Raw genomic sequence first — 16,360 nt, 5'->3', positions numbered from 1 at the left:
ATACCGTGGGTTGTCGCTTAGACGACCACGATATGAGCGAGGGCCCCAGGTAGACACAGTAGCCTGAAGTGCAGCGCCGTGTGTCCGGACAGCCAGCCCAATCGGCATCACTGTAGGCAACAAGGTCGGTCGAGGACGAGGCCGTCAACGTGAGACCTAGAGCCGTACCGAAGAATCCGCTTCACCAGGTTCCAGTGAGTGTCACGAGAAGCGTGCATGTGAAGGCACACCTGCTAGATGGCATACTGCTGATCCGGCCGAGTGAGCGTCAAGTACTGAAGTGCGCCGATGATGGAGCGATAAAACACCACATCTGACGTGGGCGAGCCGTCGAGCGCAGAGACCTTGGCCTTCGTGTCGACATGTGTGGGGACAGGTTTGAGTTAAGCATGCCTGCCCGCTCAAGAAGGTCCTAGGCGTACTGCTGCTGATGGAGAAAGAACCCATTGGCGCGTCGCACCACCTCAATCCCGAGGAAGTAGTGCAATGGACCGAGGTCCTTAATGGCGAACTCAGCGCTGAGGCGAGCAGTAAGATGCGAAGAATCTCAGTGGAGGAGGCCATCAGGATGATGTCGTCTACACATAGGAGCAGGTAAGCAGTCGTCTGGCCCTGATGGTAGACAAATAGCGAGGCGTCGGAGCGAGTACCTCAAAACCCAAGCTGCTGCAGGAAGGCGGCGATGCACTGGTACTAGGCTCGAGGGGTCTGCTTCAATCCGTATAAAGAGCGGGAGAGCAAGCACACATGATCGGGGTGAGCCGCATCGACGAAACCAGTGGGTTGCTGACAGAAGACCTGCTCCGAGAGATGGCCATGCAGGAATGCGTTCGACACATCCATCTGATGCACCGGCCATGCGCGAGAGACCGCAAGCTGAAGGACTACATGAATCGTGCCCGGTTTGACAACCGGAGAAAAAGTGTCGGTGAAGTCGACTCCAACGGACTGACGGAATCCGCGTGTCGGTGTCAAAACCGGCGGATCTCGGGTAGGTGAGGGAGTCCTTGATAAGGGGGTATCCGGACAGCCGGACTATGTACTTTGGCCGGACTGATGGACTATGAAGATACAAGATTGAAGACTTCGTCCCGTGTCCGGATGGGACTCTCCTTGGCGTGGAAGGCAAGCTTGGCGATTCGGATGTAGATCTCCTTCTCTGTAACCGACTCTGTGTAACCCTAGCCCCCTCCAGTGTCTATATAAACCGGAGGGTTTAGTCCGTAGGACAGAACAACAATCATACCATAGGCTAGTTTCTAGGGTTCAGCCTCTCTGATCTCGTGGTAGATAAACTCTTGTAATACTCATATCATCAAGATCAATCAAGCAGGAAGTAGGGTATTACCTCCATCGAGGGGGCCCGAACCTGGGTAAACATCGTATCCCCAGTCTCCTGTTACCATTAGCCTTAGACGTATAGTTCGGGACCCCCTACCCGAGATCTGCCGGTTTTGACACCAACATTGGTGCTTTTATTGAGAGTTCCTCTGTTTCATCGCTGTAAGGCTCGATGGCTTCTCCAATCTTCAACAACTCCGTCCAGGGTGAGACTTTTCTCCCCGGACAGATCTTCGTGTTCGGCGGCTTCGCACTACGGGCCAACTCGCTTGGCCATCTGGAGCAGATCGATAGCTACGCCCCTGGCCGTTAGGTCAGGTTCGGGAACCTAAACTACACTGCCGACATCCGCGGAGACTTGATCTTCAAGGGACTTGAGCCCACGTCAGGAACACCGAACGGTCTCCACGCGCATGACTTATATCTGCCGTCGGGCAGTACTCGGGATATCGCGCCTGCCATGGCTCCGAACTTTGATCCAGAACAGATCGTGCCGTCTGAGGACGGCTGGATGGACCCCGCCACGGAGGCCGCACACCTATCGGCGTTGGAGCCGAACACAGACTCCGCTTCTAAGGAAATCTATGCCTCCGGACCCCCGGACTTGTTTTCGGTCGTAGGTCCCGGACCGCGTGCATCCATGCCCATCGAATCTGATTGGGCTCCGGTCTTGGAATTCACCGCCGCGGATGTCTTCCAGCACTCCCCCTTTGGCGATGTGCCAAATTCATTAAGGTCTCTCTCTCTCTACCAGGAGATTCCTGGCTGAACTATGTTCGGCTCGAGTGGGAAGCAGGCGACGAAGAAATTCGTCACCCACCCACCACCCACTTCATAGCCACGGCCGATGATTTAACCGACGTGCTTAACTTCGACTCAAAAGACATTGACGGAATAGACGACAATGCGGGAGAAGAACAGGAACCACCGCCCATAGGACGCTGGACTGCCACCTCTTCATATCATATATATATGGTGGATACTCCCAAAGAAAACAATGGTGATGAGGCAACAAGAGATAACCCCTCAGGGAAAAAATCAAAGCATGGGCGTCATCGGCGCCTCTCCAAGCCCCGCCACAGCAACACCAGCACTGGAGAAGAAAATAATCCAGACGGCGCCGAAGAGGAACATAATCCTGATCAGCCTACCTTCAAGCAAGCCGAACAAGAACACGGGCAGGTCAGCCCAGATGAACAGGCGACGGACGGATACTGGGAAAAAAACCCAGATCGTCAAACAGCACAGGGCAAAAGAAATTTCTTCCGCCAACCAAGGCCGTGAACACCATCCACATAGGAGCAGATGTACACTCTTCGGTACGACACCTCAACAAAGCAAGTTGCCCCGTCGTATAAAAATATGACCGATCATCTTCGATCGACTAGACTGTCCAGCCAATATCAACCAGAGGTATTCCCCTGGTTGCGGTGACAACAGTCCAAACTTGCTGCTCAAGGACACGGTGCGTCGGACAGCGATTGATCACTCGAGGATCAGACCCACGTAATGTAGTCACACTTACGGACAAGACCGAACTTCACCTCGGTGCCGACAAGTATTCGGCCACCTTAGTAACAGAAGCAGCGAGTCGCGGCTTTTTCAATTGAACCTTGATTCGACAGCCAAACTGCCGGACACCAATAAAGGAGCCCGAACTACTTCATGATACCTTAGCCTGATCAGGGCTCAAACAGGCCCTCCGGCATAAGCTGGACGGGCCACATCCCATGGCTCAGCCGTTGTGCAGCACGCACACACATTTAGCATTTTTTGCAGGCTTGCCTTTGCGCACAACTGGACTGGTGACATGTAAACAGCTCGGACGCACAAAGGGGGTATCTTCACACCACCCGAATCCAATTTGGATGCTACTTCGGATCTGTGCACAGCTCGCTACCGCCCAGTCCCAACAGGTTACGCCGTCATGCCTCTCTTTTATAACATACACCGTACTCATACGCATAGTCGTATTACTTGAATACAACATGTAGAGTCATTTGACGCTTACCTACTATCATTTCTCATCGACACTTTGTCATCACGACATCCGAAACTTCATGTCGTGCCTTAAAACGCCAGGGGCTTCATTGCGCCCGCACTATGGCAACAAAGTCCGACCACCTTCTCGGTCGTTCAGCACCCCGAGCTTATAGCATTATATGCATCAGCTCCGAATCATGTCTTGGGTCATTAGTTGGGTTTGCCCGGCTCCCATGTTTTGGTACCTTACGTTCCGCAACATCGGCTAAGGTAGCGCTGGGAGAACTGCTGTGATTGTGTCCCGGTTCTGCCGGACGAACACCTCAGCAGAGAAAGCCGAAAACTGACTGTCATGATAAGGCGAGAGCTGGTTAGCTGTTCGAGAGGTTGTAAAATCTTTAAAGATTTATTCCGCATAATGCCATAATAAAATGCAGAGTGCGAAGGATCGATCTACCAATCAGGCACTATTAGAACCCCTCGTGCGGTCTTCCGAACACCAGGGGCTGCGCCTCCCATACTCGAATTCCTATGGCTAAGTGAGAGTAATAAAGCCCTATAGTCCGATTGCCTGGTTCGCTATGCTGAACAGCTCCTTCATGGACCCAAGAATGGGATAAAGAGTGTTCAGGTGTATCCCGAACACCCTCGTAGTTCCTACGTGGGGGCAGAAGCCGACGACTGGCCAATTCTCAAGACTAACATATAAAACGGCCGCACAGGAATTAAATTCACACATAACAGGCACATACATAAAAGGGACTTTGTTCCGCCTTACAAAGGACAGCACAACTGCCTTTAGGGAAAAATAATGTCTTTTGCACATTGCTCTGCCACAAGGCGGGCCCCTTTCAGGACACCATCATAATATAATTCGGGCTTGCGGTGCTCCTTCCCCTTTGGCGGCCCCTCGGTCATCAACTTCTCAGCATCAAGCTTCCCCCAGTGCACTTTCACATGGGCAAATGCCATTCGTGCACCTTCTATACAAACCAACCGCTTAATAACGTCCAGCCGAGGGCAGGCACTCACAATTCGCTTTACGAGCCCAAAGAAACTGCTCGGAATGGGCTCGGGGGGCCATAGCCGGATAACCAAATCCTTCATGGCTAGTTCAGTCGCCTGATGCAGTTCGATCAGCTGCTTCAGCTGGTCAACAAACGGCACCGGATAATTCGGCGCCAAATACTGCGACTAGAAGAGCTTCTCCGCAGTTTCCTTCTCCTCAGCTCGGCAGAATTGGGCAGCATTAGATATGCTGTGTGGCAGATCCGCAAACGCCCCTGGAAAAACCAGGATTCAATGGATCACCATGAATCTTCCCTGCGGCCGCATACAAATCGCTCTGAATAAGAAAACCCTTACCAGCCGCAATCTTCCGTGCCTCCTAGATATCCTTCAGAGCAACCTGGGCTTCCTCCCAAGCGTCATTTGTGGCCTGGAGAGCTTGAACGAGTTCGGATTCTTTCAATGATAGACTCCGCTCCAAAGTCTCGCTTTTCTTCATGACCTCCTGAAGCTCTCGTTCAGCTTCCACGACCCTGGCCTCGTGCTTCTCGCGGAGAGCTTGCTCCACGGCTGCCTTCTTTTCGGCCAAGGCAACAACCTTCTTGAGCGCCTCAATTTCGGCATTTACTCCTGGAGTGCGCGATATATATGCTTTAAGTTAGACACAACTACTTACTTGTGCTAAAACTTACTAACGTTTCAAACATACCTTGTTTATCCTCCAGCTGCTTCTTCACTCGGCCGAGTTCCTCTTCGGCCCGCTCCAGACTCTGCTTGAGTCCGGACACCTCCGCAGTATGAGAGGAGGAAGTCGCTGCAGACGCCTGATTCATAAAGCAATAGATCTATGTCATTAGCTGAGTCTCCTACGAACAGAACTTTGATCCCCTGTCCGGTTCCTGTCCTCTCCGAACAATGTATCAGGGGCTACTATCTATACTATGACAATCTTCTAACAACTCCTAAAACATACCTCCAAGCCTTTTATAAGGCTAATGCAGGATTCATTCAGTCCGCTCTCGGCGGCCTGAATCTTTTCTATCACCGCGCCCATAAGGGCGCGATGTTCATCAATGATGGAAGCGCTCTCCAGCGCTGTCGATAGGCCGCCCGACACCTTTGGTTGGACAGAGATCGAGGGTGGAGCAGGATCACCCCCTCCAGACAAGATGGGCTGCCTGCCTGATCACAGAGCCTTAAGGGTCTCTGGGACTGTGTCTGGCTGTGGGCCGAATCCAAGATCGCCCCCGCCGTCGATGTTCATGGGAACCGCCGCTCCCACGTGTCCGGCCCCCGAGGTACGCCCCCCGGCTTAGGTCCCTTTGGGATGACACCTCAGTGTCACAGCCAGGCTTTGGGGAAGGGGCCCTTGGAGGTGTCTCGCTCTCCAAGGCATCAGAACTCAACGAATCCTCCGATGAGGACTGTTTGGCAGGAGACCTCGCTGGACTGTAGAAAGTACGGTGCAAATCAAAATACTACATTCTAGTAATTCTGGATGCATGGATATGTTCGGATTTCATGCACTTACGAGTTTACCAGGGGTTGGGCCCTGGGATCCCACTCCGGGCTGCTGTCGGTAGCCGTGGTGGATGCCTCGGGGATGAATGTTCTTCCCTTCTTAGGCGAATCTGCCTCTAAGGATGAGGAGGCTGTCCTTTTCTTCCTCCCCCTCGTAGGGGACTCGAGCTCTTCTTCCTCCTCATCCTCTTCTTTCTCCTCCTCGTCCTCTTCCTCCTCCTTGTCCTCTTTGGAGGAGGGAGGGTCACTAGAGTCTTCGGACTTCGTGTCCGAGGCACCGCGATGACGGAGATCGCTCCTGGTCTCCTTGGCCTTTTTGTTGGCCTCTTTCTTCGGCGCCTCGTAAGGCGCTGGGATCGGCATCTTCGTCACAAGTGGTCCGGCTGGTTCTTCGGGCAACGGGGCCGGACAATGAATCCGCCCCACCTTCTTCATCCATCCCTGAGGTAATCGTGGAAAGGCACGTTAAAAAACATCTCCCTCGGGACATACCAATAAAGCATGCGGATGGCCAAGACATAATGATGACTTACCAGACTTGCGGGGTGGGATAGTTGGTACCCATGGTCCACGGTGGAGTCCGGCCACGGTTTGCCAGACTTGAAGAGCACCTTCCAGATGCCCTTGTGCGAGGAGCCAAAAAGCTCCCGCAGGGTCTGGTGCTCGGCCGGGTCATACTCCCACAAATTGCAGCTTCTGTGCTGACAAGGAAGGATCAGGCGGACCAGCATCACATGGACTACATCAACAAGCCTCATGGCCCTGTCTTCCATACCTTTGACACGCGCCTTGATTACTGACAGTTTGTTGGACGACGACAAGTTCACGTCCTTCTAGGGCCAGGACGTGAGCCGCAAGGGGGCTCCAGATCGAAACTCAGGAGCAGCGGCCCACTTTTTGCCATGCGGCTCAGTGATGTAGAACCACTGCTGCTGCCACTCCTTGACGGAGTCGTTGAAAGTACCCATCGGCCATGTGACCTTGGGCATCCTGCTCACCATGTCGCCTCCGCACTCGGCATGTTCGCCATTCACCACTTTGGGCATCACGTTGAAGATCTTCAGCCATAGCCCGAAGTGCGGCAAGATGCGGAGAAAGGTCTCGCACACGATGATAAACATCGAGATGTTGAGGAAGGAATTGGGGGATAGATCGTGAAAATCAATCCCGTAGTAATACATGATGCCGCGAACAAAAGGGTGAAGGGGAAACCCAAGCCCGTGGACGAAATGAGGGAGGAAAACGACCCTCTCATGGGGCTCCGATGTAGGGACAATCTGTCCCGCCGCCGGAAGACGGTGGCCGATTTTCTTGGCCAGATACCTGGCCGCCCGCAGTTTTTTAATATCCTTCTCTTGGACGGAGGAGGCCATCCACTTGCCTCCTGCTCCGGATCCGGACATTTCCGGAGAACCTTTGTTGGTGGGAGGATGAACGCTTGGGCCCTAGGGCTCGGGCAAAAATGAAGGGACGAATAGAAGGAGAAGAGGGCGTGGGTAGAACGGGAGATGCCTTTCCCCTTTATAGAGGCAATGAAGCTTTGTGCCTCCCCGCTTGCCTAATGGAACCTGCTCGTTCCCCACTCACCATGATTGGTGGTACGGTTGGGTTACCTACGCCCGTATTGAAGAGAACCCCGTGATAAGGGGGCACGATCTCTGCTTTGATAAGACGTGCCAAGGAAACCGCTTCTCAATATGTGCAGAAGCAGGTTGTAGAGGATGGTTTGAATAAAAGCCGGACCGTGGCGTGATGTCACATTTCAAAGAGTTGTCAGCAGTTAAATTTGTGGTTTATTATTCTCTCTACGGTGGTACATGAAATTTGTCTTATAGAGCCGGACACGGTCCTTGTGTTCGGAATTTATCTTGGAGTATTCGAACATGGAACCCGCCTCGCAATGCCGAAGACAATCTACGTGCTGGACTCATCGTCATTGAAGCCTGGTTTAGGGGCTACTAAGGGGGTTCTGGATAAGGGGGTATCCGGATAGCCGGACTATGTACTTTGGCCGGACTGATGGACTATGAAGATACAAGTTTGAAGACTTCGTCCCGTGTCCGGATGGGACTCTCCTTGGCGTGGAAGGCAAGCTTGGCGATTCGGATGTAGATCTCCTTCTCTGTAACCGACTCTGTGTAACACTAGCCCCCTCCGGTGTCTATATAAACCGGAGGGTTTAGTCCGTAGGACAGAACAACAATCATACCAAAGGCTAGCTTCTAGGGTTCAGCCTCTCTGATCTCGTGGTAGATCAACTCTTGTAATACTCATATCATCAAGATCAATCAAGCAGGAAGTAGGGTATTACCTCCATTGAGAGGGCCCAAACCTGGGTAAACATCGTGTCCCCAGTCTCCTGTTACCACTAGTCTTAGACGTACAGTTCGGGACCCCCCTACCCGAGATCCGCTGGTTTTGACACCGACAGTAGGGGATCCCAAACTGCGCGCCTAAGGCTAATGGTAACAGGAGGCGGGGGAAACAATGTTTACCCAGGTTCGGGCCCTCTCTATGGAGGTAATACCCTACTTCCTGCATGATTGATCTTGATGAATACGAGTATTACAAGAGTTGATCTACCACGAGATCGTAATGGCTAAACCCTAGAAGTTAGCCTATGATTATGATTTTTGTTCTACGGACTAAACCCTCTGGTTTATATAGACCCGGAGGGGGCTAGGGTTACACAAAGTCGGTTACAAAGAAAGGAATTTACATATCCGAATCGCCAAGCTTGCCTTCCACGCAAAGGAAAGTCCCATCCGGACACGAGACGAAGTCTTCTATCTTGTATCTTCATAGCCCAACAGTCCGGCCCATGTATATAGTCTGGCTTTCTGAGGACCCCTTAATCCAGGACTCCCTCAGTAGCCCCTGAACCAGGCTTCAATAACGATCAGTCCGGCGGGCAGATTGTCTTCGGCATTGCAAGGCGGGTTCCTTCTCCGATTACTCCACGCGTCCGGCTCTGCAAAACAAATATCACACACAACCGTAGAGAGTATAATATTTTCACGAGTCCAATCCGCTGACAATTTTTTTGCAATGCGACATTACTTCATCGTCCGATCATTATTTCGAATCATTTTTCCAACCTGCTACTCCATGTTTCGCGAGGCGGTTCTATTGGCACGTCTTGTCGAAGCAGAGATCGTGTCCCCTTATCACGGGATTCTCATCAACACGGGCGTGGGTAACCCAACCATTCCATTGGTATGATTCCTTGGGAATAGGCATGTTTTAAGGCCACGTAGGGGACGTTTGATATTCGTCGTCTTTATAAAGAGGCCAAGACCTGTCTTTTTCCTTCCACGCTAACCCTCTCCTCCTCCCACCTAAAGTTCCAACACCCAAGGTTTAACCCAGTCGCTTCGGACCTCCGGCCATGTCCGGACCCAGCCTTCAAGGCCGATGGACGGCCTCTTCTATCACAGAGGAGGACATCATGAAGCTCAGGGAGGCAAGATACTTGACTGCAGAAATCCTCCACAGGCTTCCTGCTCAAGGGCAGGTTATCCTACTCCCAGATCCAATGTGAGGGTTGTGTTTATCTCTCACTTCGTCTGAGGGCTAGGTTTTGCCTTTCATCCCTTCATTCGAGGGCTCTTGTTTTATTACGGACTAGATTTCCATGATCTAGCTCCAGACTCTTTCCTTCACATCTCGGCATTCATCATCATGTGTGAGGCCTTCCTCCGCATTACCCCACACTTTGGCTTATGGCTTAAAACCTTTATCGTGAAACCGAAGGTAGTAGAAGGGAAACAAGCGGAGTGCAGAGGTGCTTCAATAAACAAGCTTATCAATTCTTCTTGGCCAAAGGGTTCCTTCGCAGAGTCCTCCGACCTATGGCAACGGGAGTGGTTTTATATCACTGAACCTCGCGGTAAGAAGTGGGCAATTACACCTGAGTTTCGATCTGGCCCTCTGCCATAGCTCACGTCGTGGATTAATAGAGGGATGGACTAGGGATCTATTGATGAAGTGCGAACGCTGCAAAGTCGTATTCGGAGACTCATTGAGAAGGACACCGGTCTTATCAATGTAATCCAGGTAATGCTAGTCCGCCGGATCCTACCTTGTCAGCGACGCCCTCTCCGCATGTAGGAGTTCAATCCAGAAGGTCCATGGACTCTTCAGCACCTCTCTCGCAAGATGCTCAGAGAGATGTGGAAATTGTTCTTCGGCACATGAAAAGAGTGGCTGGATACTACAGAAGACATTGGTCTTGACTGCAATCATCCAGATACCCCGGTAAGCATTTAACTTCCGAACACAGGTTTGTCAAATTCCTCAACAATGTACTGATAAAATTCTACTCGGCCAGAGCTGGTTAAAGAAGGCGGAGAGAATTAGGTGTTCGACTCCTCTTCCCGAAGACTCAGCGGATCCAGTGTTAACTAGGATGCTGGATCCGGCACCCCATCAAGCGCCGGTGAGGGAAGACAAGGTGAAGAGCAAGGAGGCCCAAGGTAGTCTCTCCTCTGGAGGCACACCAGGCAATTTATCCGGGGAAATTGGAACTTCCTCTTCCAAAGGCGGAAGGGAAGGGCAAACTGACATCCCTTCTCCTTATGGGAAGAAACGGACCGCCTACGAAGACTTGGAGAAAGAAGCTTCTAAGCGGAGGAAGAAATCCCAGTCAGGGGGTGACGTTAACACGCAATCACTCTACAGAGATAGGCCCTTAACCGAATCGTAAGTGAACCAGGGCGTTTTAAACATATCCCATTCTTTCCTGGTTGCCAGAATAATATTTCAAAATATATGTTTGTAGTCCGGCATGCCGCCTTCCTCAACAGTCCTCCTCTTCGGGGGATCTTCTTCCGGAGATGATGGAAAGTGAGACACCTCCACAAATCTCCTTGCCTGATAAGGCAGATGACACCGAGGTGTCGTCCCGGAGGATCTCTCCTGATCAACAGACGGTGCGAGGGACATCAAGGACTGGGCCCAAAGATAATACTTCCGCCGCCCAGGGTCCAGGGTTTGCGAACAACACAAGAAATGACAACAAAGGCCCCGGACTATCCGGTTTCCGAGGGACGACGCATACTGCTCCGGATCCGAAGGTGCCGGATACATTTCCGGACACATTGTGACATGCATCCATCTTAGAGGAACATCATACCTTGATGGGTACGGTGGTTGAAAAGGTTTTGTCCATGAAAAGCGGATTGAATGAAGCCTTCATGAGCCTGTTAGGAGGCTTCGAGGTACGTGATGTAGTATTTTCAAAAATGTCATAAACGCAAAATGCACGTGTGTACAGGCAGTAGCCCATGAGACTCTGATTGGCATCCAAAAGGAGGCAATCAGAGCGTCAATAAATATATCCAAAAAATATTCTGACTAATTTAAACATAGGCTGTTACATCCGTGGCGACTGCTCAAGCTACAGAAGTAGCACATCTGAAGCAGAAAGTTGATGTAGCGGATGACGACATCACACTCATGAACAGGCAGCTTGACTAGGCGTAAGGTATGTCCCTGGGGCAGGCAGTATATACAAATATTAGAAATATGAGCATGACTCTTAGACTTGCAATATGTTTAACTGTAGATGGTGCCCCCGCGGTTGAAATCCTTCGGGATGAGCTTGCCCGGGCCAAGGAGCAAGCCAAGATGAGTAATGCGGCTGCCGGAAAGGCAGCTACTAATTTGAAGGACGAGCAGACTGCTCGGCGTGAGTGCGAGGAGAGAATATCTTCTATGGCACTTGAGCTGAAGGATGCCATTAGTCGGTGCCAAGTTCTTCAGAAAGTTAACAAAGTCAAAGCGGCCAATCTTGACAAGGCCTTACCAGAGGCGAAGGAAGCTAGGTATGAGTCCAGAGCAACTCGGGAGGAGATCCGACAAGCTGGGGAGATCACGGCTGGTAAGCCCTTTTTATTGCAAACTAAGTTTGGCGATCCGAAGTATGCTTCGCTTAATCAACTGTGGAGTTCCCCAGACGTGTTTTTGGACCTGCCAACGAGTGCGGCCGATGCGAATCTGTTTTTCCATGCGCAAGAAGGGAATGCGATGGAAAAGCTATTCTGGTCACAATTTGACACGCCGAAGCATCCACTGTTGAACGGACAGATGGCACAGTGGGCCGAGCTCCAGAAGATATCCGGAACTGCCATGAAGGACATCATAGCCCTGCTGTGGCCGACTGAGCCAATTTCAAATTGTTATTTCAGTTTGGTGCGGCAACCTATTAATGAGGTGCCACGTATCGACGCTGTTAAGCGGTCAACATGCATAGAAGGTGCACGGATGGCTCTTGCCCGCGTCAAGACGTATTGGGCGAAGATGAAGGCCACCAATATTGAGGCTCGGAGTCCACCCGAAGGCAAGGACCCGATCATGCAGAACATTACTTTGAAGATGTCCTAGAAGGTGCCCGCTTGATAGAGGGTCAGTGCTCGAAAGATATTATGTTCGAGTGAAGTGTACTGACACTGCAAAAACAATATTATGAAATGTTTTAAGGCTATTTTTTTTATACTTTTGCCTGAAAAGTTTTGGTGCCTCCTGTGCGGCCGTTTATATATATATAATCTGAAAGTTGGCCAATCGTCGGCTTTAGCCCCCTTGCGTATAACACGGGGGTGTTCGGAAAGGCACTTGATCACACTTGACCCAACGTCTTGGTCCATTAAGGATGCGTCAATGCGGCGAACCAGGCAATCAGACTATAGGGCTTTAACACTTTCACTTAGCTATAGGAGTGGTGGGTCTACGATATAGCCCCTGGTATGTATGAAGTTATCCGAATACGGTGCGTTTACATACATGACCGGAAAATCGGTCCTTCGTTAATGTGGAAGAAATCGCGAAGATCCCACTAAGTCATCGAGTGGTTGACCAGCTCTCGTCGCATCATGATAGTCAATTTTTGGCTTTCTCTACTGAGGTGCTCATCTTGAAGAACCAGAACACAATCGCAGTAGTTCTCCCTTTACTACCCTAGCCGATATAGCAGAACATAGGGTAGCAAGCACAGGAGCCGGGCAACCCAACTATTGACCAAAGACATGATTCGAAGCTGATGCATATAAGGCCAAACTCGCGACACCGAACACTCCCTAAGGTGTTCAGACTTTTCAACATATACCGGGGTGACGACAGCCCCTGGTAATGAACCTTGGTTTCAAGGCACATATGGCAATCTGGTATGGAGAAAGAACGCAGGTGGTGGGAGAATAAAACTCCAAACACATTTTGAATCAAGCTGCTTCTATAACATCCACCATTAAGACGGCAAGACGTATTCTTACAGATAATGCCGATAACCTCCTTGGACATTTTATATGCCAGGAAAGTATAAAACAAAAAGAGATAAAAAAAGGTTTACGCAGGGGCTTAATCTAAAAAGAAACCTTGGTGCGGGGCCCTGCTGCACGTCTGCGCCGTTTTCTCCTTTGTGATGCGTCCAAGAAGGGTGGTGTGATGGCTGGCTGTAAAAAAAAGAGAGCCTGTAAAAAGGAATCCAGTGTGGCCATAAACAGATCTGGTTTGTTTGATGAATATTGAAATATAATTTCTAGAGTCCAAATAGGGTCAAGCCAAACTACGGACTGTTTGTATGCAGTGTGCCCCCGTCGCTGCCCAAGAAATTTTGAGGGTATACTTGTGTATACGAGGCATGTATGGCATCACCTTGTTGGGTAGTCGACGGGGGCGTAACTGCTAATTGGGTTTGGATTTATCCGAGCTGCCATACTGAGGCGTGCACTCGACACATTTAGCTGTGTCTGCAGTCATAACAACCGATGAGCTATTCAGATTGAATAGGCCATTTTGGGCTTCGACTGCTAGAGCCGCCGTGTATTCTTCAGTACAAAGAGAGCGCTCCGTGTTTTCACTGACCGTGATGACACCGCGCGGTCCAGGCATTTTGAGCTTTAGATAGGCATAATGCGGGACTGCATTGAAGCGGGCGAAGGCCGTTCTTCAGAGTAATGCATGATAGCCACTTCGAAATAGAGCTATGTCGAAGATTAGCTCTTCGCTTTGAAAGTTGTCAGGAGAGCCAAATACGACCTCGAATGTTAAAGAGCCAGTGCAGTGGGCCTGTATGGTCGGTATAACTCCTTTAAAGGTTGTGATGCTTGGCTTGATTTTTGATGGATCTATCCCCATCTTGCGGACAGTGTCCTGATATATCAGATTGAGAATGCTGCCGCCGTCCATAAGGACTCGAGTGAGGTGGTATCCGTCGATTATTGGATCGAGCACTAGGGCAGCCGAGCCCCCGTGACGGACACTAGTCGGGTGATCCCTGCGATCAAAGGTGATTGAACAGTCCGACCATGGGTTAAATTTGGGGGCAACGGGCTCACCGGCGCAGATCATGTTCATTTGCGTTCCCTTTTTGGGATGTGGGTGACGTACATCATGTTGGAAATATGCCCTAGAGGCAATAATAAAATCATTATTATTATATTTCCTTGTTCATGATAATTGTCTTTATTCATGCTATAATTGTGTTATCTGGAAATCGTAATACATGTGTGAATAACAGACATCAACATGTCCCTAGTGAGCCTCTAGTTGACTAGCTCGTTGATCGACAGATAGTCATGATTTCCTGACTATGGACACTGGATGTCATTGATAACGAGATCACATCATTAGGAGAATGATGTGATGGACAAGACCCAATCCTAAACATAGCACAAGATCGTATAGTTCGTTTGCTAGAGTTTTCCAATGTCAAGTATCTTTTCCTTAGACCATGAGATCGTGTAACTCCCGGATACCGTGGGAGTGCTTTGGGTATGCCAAACGTCACAACGTAACTGGGTGACTATAAAGGTAGACTACGGGTATCTCCGAAAGTGTCTGTTGGGTGACATGGATCAAGACTGGGATTTGTCACTCCGTATGACGGAGAGGTATCACTGGGCCCACTCGGTAATGCATCATCATAATGAGCTCAGAGTGACCAAGTGTCTGGTCACGGGATCATGCATTACGGTACGAGTAAAGTGACTTGCTGGTAACGAGATTGAACGAGGTATTGGGATACCGACGATCGAATCTCGGGCAAGTAACATATCGATAGACAAAGGGAATAGCGTACGGGGTTGATAGAATCCTCGACATCGTGGTTCATCCAATGAGATCATCGTGGAGCATGTGGGAGCCAACATGGGTATCCAGATCCCGCTGTTGGTTATTGACCGGAGAGTCGTCTCGGTCATGTCTGCTTGTCTCCCGAACCCGTAGGGTCTACACACTTAAGGTTCAGTTACGCTAGGGTTGTAGGGATATGTATATGCAGTAACCCGAATGTTGTTCGGAGTCCCGGATGAGATCCCGGACGTCACGAGGAGTTCCGGAATGGTCCGGAGGTAAAGATTTATATATGGGAAGTCCTGTTTCGGGCATCGGGACAAGTTTCGGGGTTATCGGTATTGTACCGGGACCACCGGAAGGGTCCTGGGGGTCCACCGGGTGGGTCCACCTGTCCCGGGGGGCCACATGGGCTGTAAGGGGGTGCGCCTTGTCCTAATGGGCCAAGGGCACCAGCCCCACATAGGCCCATGCGCCTAGGGTTTAAGGGGGCAAGAGTCCTAGGAGGGTAAGGCACCTCCTAGGTGCCTTGGGGGGGAGGGAAACCCCCCTTGGCCGCCGCACCCCCTAGGAGATTGGATCTCCTAGGGCCGGCCACCCCCCCTTGGCACCCCTATATATAGTGGGGGAGAGGAGGGACTTCATACCTGAACGCCCTGGCCTTTGGTTGCCTCCTTCTCCCTCCCCAACACCTTCTCCACCTCCATAGTGCTTAGCGAAGCTCTGCCGGAGTACTGCAGCTCCATCAACACCACGCCGTCGTGCTGCTGCTGGTGCCATCTCCCTCAACCTCTCCTCCCTCCCTTGCTGGATCAAGAAGGAGGAGACGTGGCTGTTCCGTACGTGTGTTTAACGCGGAGGTGCCGTCCGTTCGGCGCTGGTCATCGGTGATTTGGATCACGTCGAGTACGACTACATCATCACCGTTCTTTTGAACGCTTCCGTGCGCGATCTACAAAGGTATGTAGATGCATCTAATCACTCGTTGCTAGATGAACTCCTAGATGATCTTGGTGAAACGAGTAGGAAAATTTTTGTTTTCTGCAACGTTCCCCAACAGTGGCATCATGAGCTAGGTCTATGCGTAGTTCTTCTTGCGCGAGTAGAACACAATTTGTTGTGGGCATAGATTTGTCAACTTTCTTGCCGTTACTAGTCCTTTCTTGCTTCAGCGGTATTGTGGGATGAAGCGGCCCGGACCAACCTTACACGTACGCTTACGTGAGACCGGTTCCACCGACTAACATGCACTAGTTGCATAAGGTGGCTGGCGGGTGTCTGTCTCTCTCACTTTAGTTGGAGCGGAATCGATGAACAGGGTCCTTATGAAGGGTAAATAGAAGTTGACAAATCACGTTGTGGCTTTAACGTAGGTAAGAAAACGTTCTTGCTAGAACCCTAATTCAGCCACGTAAAACTTGCAACAACAATTAGAGGA

Source organism: Triticum dicoccoides, chromosome 6B (assembly GCF_002162155.2).
Source record: "Triticum dicoccoides isolate Atlit2015 ecotype Zavitan chromosome 6B, WEW_v2.0, whole genome shotgun sequence".
NCBI lineage: Eukaryota > Viridiplantae > Streptophyta > Magnoliopsida > Poales > Poaceae > Triticum > Triticum dicoccoides.
The sequence above is the reverse complement of the archived record's forward strand: the minus strand, read 5'-3'. Positions refer to the sequence as shown.